This window comes from Coturnix japonica, chromosome 35, assembly GCF_054131305.1.
Source record: "Coturnix japonica strain WE chromosome 35, WE-NBRP24, whole genome shotgun sequence".
Lineage (NCBI taxonomy): Eukaryota > Metazoa > Chordata > Aves > Galliformes > Phasianidae > Coturnix > Coturnix japonica.
In genome coordinates, this window is record NC_140697.1 from 4705120 (window position 1) to 4711251 (window position 6132).

General features: G+C 43.9%; 1 long non-coding RNA gene across 1 annotated transcript; it reads right to left on the reverse strand.

Annotated features, from left to right (window-relative positions):
* Window positions 1–2232: 2232 nt before the first annotated feature.
* On the reverse strand, window positions 2233–6132 carry LOC146755259 (uncharacterized). Its single transcript, XR_014938339.1, has 3 exons — window positions 5999–6132; window positions 3703–3782; window positions 2233–2652 (listed from the first exon to the last, which is right to left on the reverse strand). It is a non-coding gene; the product is annotated as an uncharacterized LOC146755259 (long non-coding RNA).

Below are 6132 nucleotides of genomic sequence, written 5' to 3' on the forward strand. Positions count from 1 at the left end.
ACACGAGATCTAAATTTCTTCACAGCAAAGACCAAAATCAATAGTTAACCTGAGTGTAACCTCTCTGCTTGAAACCCATGTGCACTTAATTTAGGAATTACAAATTAATTAGTATGAATTATTATAATACAAATGATCAAAACACCATTTAGCATGAAGAACAAGCATAGCACAGGGCTTAAAAAAACAGCACAGCTTGTCAGTGAAGTATCACAAGGCTTGAACCATCCAATGCTTTTTTCCTGCACCAGGAGCTACGTCATATTGTAGGTCTGCAAAAACCAACAGTGCAGGATCTTACTCCAGAATGCTGAGGGGTCTGAGCAAGGACAGACTTGCATCCTACATTTAGCATGAAATCACATCAGTTTAGAAGAATACTAACTGTGATCCGAAATTGTAGTAATTAAAGGAATAATGTCCAAATTTAATTATTGGGCCCCTCACACAAGTAAATGGAATTATCTTCAGTGGTGTTCCAGTTACACTGCATAGCTGCAGCATTCATTGACTGGCACTGAGAGCAAATATCTGTGTACTTGTAAACGTGGCAGCATCTACTGCAGCTTTTTGGGGAATAAATTAGTGGGAGGAAGAAGTAACTTCCTTGGCTTTGCAGAATAGTATTGCCTTGGTGCAGAGCTTGTACCCCTTGAGCATCTTGGACAGGATCCCTGTGCTGCAGAAGGGCAATATTAGCTGCCCAAAGAGTCAGAATGATAGAGAAATCAGCAGCTCTTCTCAGCTCATAGGCTGGGCAATGGGGAAGAGGTTTGGTCTCACACACAAGGTCTTCAGGAGGGCTGTGGCAAAGCTGGAAGTGGGCTTCCTGTTGGCAAATCACAGTGCAAGTGTTAATTGCAAAACTGTCTATTTTAGGATTGTACACAGATTTTATTTGACAAGCCAAATTCTGACAGTTCACTCTTCATCAGCAGAGTTCCTGCTCTAAATTACCAAGTGCCAATGGCACTCAAGGTAAAGCAGCGCGATAGTAACCACGGATTGTTTGAAGGTCCTGCCTCACAACGTCTATTGAAAATTGAGCATATAGGGCAAGGAGAAAAGAAAAAGCTGCATCCGTAGGAATCATTTTGAGCTGACACAATGCACTGTTGTGGCTTTTTCCCTTCACAGCTTGCGTGCAGCAGTTCAGCTCGTTCTGTTTTCCCTACCAGCTGCTGTATGAACAGTGCCCCTGTCAGCAGGAAGTTACAAAGAAATGAATGAAGACTGATGATTAACGAAGAAAGAGGGTGAATATTGATCATGGAGTCAACATTTGATGGGAGCACTGATGGAATAGTGGTCCCACTGGAAGTTGTTAGGAGTTGATTTTTATGCCCCTGGGCAGTAGCTTTAAACCACGACTCATGATGGAAGAGAGGTAGCTCATAATGTTTTAAACAGGCCATGGTGGAAAACATACCTTCTCCCTCCCCTCCCCAGCTCCTCTCTTTTGTTGTGCTACAATGAGAACAGAGTTCCACCATGCATCCTACATTTGCCCAGAGCACCCAAACTGTACAGATCAAACCCTTAAGCAGGCTCAAACAGGGACAGGACATTTCCATTTTTCCTTGCTGTTCTACCAGAAGTCTACAAAGTCGTCTGTGACAACACACTTCTATAGCGAAATAACTGAAGTATGAATTTTGGTTGTTTGCAACCTGATTCAAACCTCTTTGAAGGCAATAGGAGTCACAGCTCCACTACAGAGCAAAGCTCTCCTAACCTTGGCTGGAATTTCCTGTACCACACAAATTAATGAGCGTACTTGCAATCAATACTGCGTATGAAGTGCACAGGTGATACTCTCTTTCTTTGATATTATACAAAATCATTCATTATACCAGACCATTGATTTTTGTGATGAAAAAAAAACAACTTGCAGATGCTGCCTTCAGGCAAGCTTCATCCACTTCCCAGACCCAACCACTGATCCAAAATGGAGAGATCAAATACTGTTTGGATACTGCAGATTTACTGCACGCATCAACTTTAATTGGACAGTCAGAAAAGACTTGCAAAGTCACTCGAGTATGGCTGCAGCCCAAAACTGAAGTTAATGTGAGTTGGACGCACACCAACATGCAGCTCTTCTAACAGTCCCATCATACAAAATAAGCTGTTACATGTGTTTTACAATTTCTCCTGCAAGTGTTTCAGGGGGTGTTTTGGAGGGGTGGAGAAACAGCAAGGAAGGAAGACCTGATATCAAATGCTGTAATTCTGTTGAAGCTAACAGGATACTGATGTGTCACTACGACAGTTTTCCAATGTTTCTGTGGTCCTCATTAATCTGATCAGCACTCAGAAGGATGCAGAAATCACTGCACATGGGCTCTTCCATGAACCCTGCTCTACAACTTAATCTGTGCCATAGGATGTTGTGTCCTCATTTGGCCATGCAACAGCAAGTGTGTTATTTGTCCAGAGAAAGCTCTGGATTTCAAAACACAGGCAGCTTTCCTATTGCCTTTCCTATTTCCTACTTGGAGCACAATGTCAGGCAGATGACAATAGAAACCTGATAGGGTTTGCATGCATTTTTCTGGAGATTTAGGCTGCGATCTCTTGCCATTCAGCAACTATTCATCTCCCAGAATGAAGTGACTGTTCACAGGATGGTTACAGTTCCACTTATGTGTCCTACAGAAAGAAGGACAAAGCCAGAAGTGTCCCTTTAATTTCAGCAACAGTAAAGACAGAAGGGAGCCACAGCACAACTACTCACAAAGAGTCTGAGATTCAACAGAGAAAGTCTTACAAGTGCACTGAGGCCATAAAGAGCTGAACAGTAGAAATCATTTAATCCTCAGTGCTGCATTTTATTCACAACATTGGCCCTTCAACAGCCCAGAACCCTTCAGGTGCATTTCCAGAGCTGATTACTGCTGTTCCAGGCAAGTAATCTGCAGACACGCAGGTGATTTGCTGGGAAGCTGTCTGCTGCTGCTGCTCTCAGACCCTGCTCCCTTTTTTGCCTTTCAGTTTCCAGAGCATCCTCTGTGCACTAAAAAACGCTCCGTGCTTCTCCTCTTGCTTTCACAGCAGCTGCTTACAGAAAGCCAGCAGTACAAGAGGCAGCAGACACAGAGGCAGCCTTTATTCTAATACTCTTGCAAAACTGGGTGCTACCTTGCAAAGGGTACAATGCATTGCAGCTCCCCTACATAAATAACTTTTTAATGCACCTGTCATTTCAGATGTCACACCAGAGACAAGGTCAGGCTCGGAGAGAAATCAGCCTGCTCCATCCTTGACCCGTCATTCATCATGGCATTTGTCCACAGCCAAGCAGCCCAGTGGGTTAACAGGGAAAAAAACCTTATCTGAGCTCTAAAAGGGTCCCATTTCTGATAGGAAGAACTTATTAATAATACTCTATGGAAAGCAGCGGGAGTTCTGATGGACAGCTTTGCAGGGACATTTTTCAATAGAGAAGCTTAAAATCCTATATCTGTGCACCAGATCAGCAGGCTGGAGGAGATGAGAGTTTAATTTTGCAGACAGCAAATGGTGACTGTTTGTAAGTTATTAGAGAGGGAAATATGCCTTCAGTGTTATGGGGATATACGAGCCTTGCCTTCACCTTTCCCCATGTATCATGCTGCGTGTCATCATAGGCACGTTAGCACGTTGTGCAGGTCCCCTCAAATCACCGGGCAATAATTAGCATTGCCAACTGCTGGTTCTTACCTCTTTTACAGGACCCAGCTCAGTTCTTAAAACACGCACCCCCTGAATTCACATTAACTTCAGGAAAAGATTCCTGGGTCCTGTGGAGTTAAGAATAAAAAGTATAAAAGCTTTAAAAATGGCAGCTTTGTTCCTAATGCAGATAACTGCAGGCTTACGACAGCCTCAGAGGCTTCTGGCATTGGTGTGAGGGTTTGTGATTTGGGGGTGTGTGAGAGCAAGGAGAGAATGAGAAAAGGGAAAAGAGAAAGCAGGGGTAGATTCACAGTAGCTTAAAGAGCACTGACTGTGTGCTCGACAGCTCACTGACCTCGTTGGAGAGCCGAATGCAGGGCACAGGAGCCACATGGATTGGGTACGGACTCAGGCTGACCTCTGAAATCTGCACTCACAGCATTTTATGAGCTGATTGTTGTTAGACCAACAGACTAAGGCAGTTCATGGGCTCAAGAACACAGAAGCAAGTTCCCACGGCCTAAAGTTTCCAAATTGCATAGTAAAGACTCATGTATGAGCAATTAAGCCATCGCAGCTCTAGAGTTTTCCACTTAGTTCAGCTTTATTTTGTTGCAAGCTGAATTAAACTGCTATATTACATTAGCAGATATACCCCTAAGGAGCACTGCAGACCCTACCTACGGCTCAAAGAACAACACTGGGCTGGTTGGTGTCTGCTCTATCTGCCTTCTATCAGCTCTAGCATGGATTCTGATATGGATATAGAAACTGTATTTTGAGATACAGCACGACCATCTTTACTTAATGTCTACTTAATCTCTACCATGTCTACTTAAGACACCTGGTATGGGGATGTCACCTGAACTGGTGTTGCTCATATGCCTTCTGTTCTCCTTACTTAAACAAATTCTCACCTTGCCAATGCAGTGCAGTTATTCAGACTACGGCTGGGATTTTCAGATCCCAAACTCCTCATGGATGGCGCTGGCTGTACATACAGTCTCCTTTGAAACCCAGGGCCATGCACAAAGCCCTGCCTCACTTTCAGCAGAGCCACCCTCGCCCTCCAGCTCTTGCTATCCCCAATCTTTCCCCATTCCTCAGCTCAGCTCCCATCATCGCTCTCCCTTTGCCGACTCAGCATCTCCCTTAGAACTCATTTGTTTGCTCCGAAATGCTTTGCTTCCTCTGCTTTGTTTCCCTGGACCTAACATTTTTATTTGATTTTATTTTATTTGCCTCCTTTCTCCCTCCACAGGGTGACAGCTATTTTATCACCTACAGCAAGAAATGCTGAGCCTGTTGTGCAGGCAAAACATTTGCAAAGGGGCAGGGGGTACACAGAAAGCAGTAGGAAATTGATAAGGGTTGTAAAGTAGCTTTATAAAAATGCCGACAAGCCTGCTCAGGGCACAGAGCACCTTCACCTCTGCCCCCGGCAGCGCTTCCTTCAGATGCTCCTATTGTTTTCATTACTATTTGTGACTTGATCATTAATAAATTACTATTACTTTTTTTTTTTTTTTTTTTTTTTTTTTTTTTTTTTTTTTTCCTGTTGGCTCCAGCCACCAAGGGAGCCAGCAGGTGCACCACTTTTACAATTAGCCCTCTGTAATGTATGGTTGGCAAGAAAAGTTGTCCGCAAGCTGCAGACTTTACCAACTGCTTGATGGCAGCAACTAGAGGACAGTGTGCAGGAAAGCACCTTCATGTGGCAGCTCACACAGCCAGAGGGGTTCAGTCTCAAACTTGGGGTCCTGCTTGTGAAGGTGAGTGGTAGAGGCAGGGGAAGAACGTACACAGGCCATCTATGGGGTAATGAGATCACAGTAAGTCTTACTGAAACCATTATTTCCATCATCTAAGATACTGTCCTGGTTAGAGGCAGCAGTGCAACTCATTAAACAGGAATCTGACTGATTAAACTGTTTTGGTTTGAGGAGGGGAAGTTTAGCAGTGAAATCAGAAAGTTGCTTCTCTCCATCTGCAGATTGTGCTCACTCACAGGCAGGGCTCTGGCTTTTCAGATCAGTGCTGTTCTCTGCGTTTGTGTTGGTAAAATTATGGTTGTAACAAATTCCCTTTGTGATAGAATATCATTCCCTCAAATACCACCATCACTGCATTGTCCTGTCCAGCAGCAGCTAAGTGGCACAGGCTAGGTGTTGTTTCAGTTCAGCCACATCAGGGATTATCAGCACAAGGAGTGTGCAGAGCTGTTGTGTAGTTTTTCCCCCCAAAAAAGACAGTGCAAAGCAGAAAGCATAAACCATTTGGTGATACCTATACAAGGCAAATGAAAAGTGAAAAATCCATTGCAAAGTAAATGACCACAGACCTCAGATCAGGCATGTAGCCAGCAATCCAGGGAAGCTGTGTATCTTTGTCTCTGAGACAGTTTTCTTCCAGTCCCAATGAACTCAGGTGTTTCACGTAGTTCTGATGGGAAAGCTTGTTCCTCTCTTGGAGGAA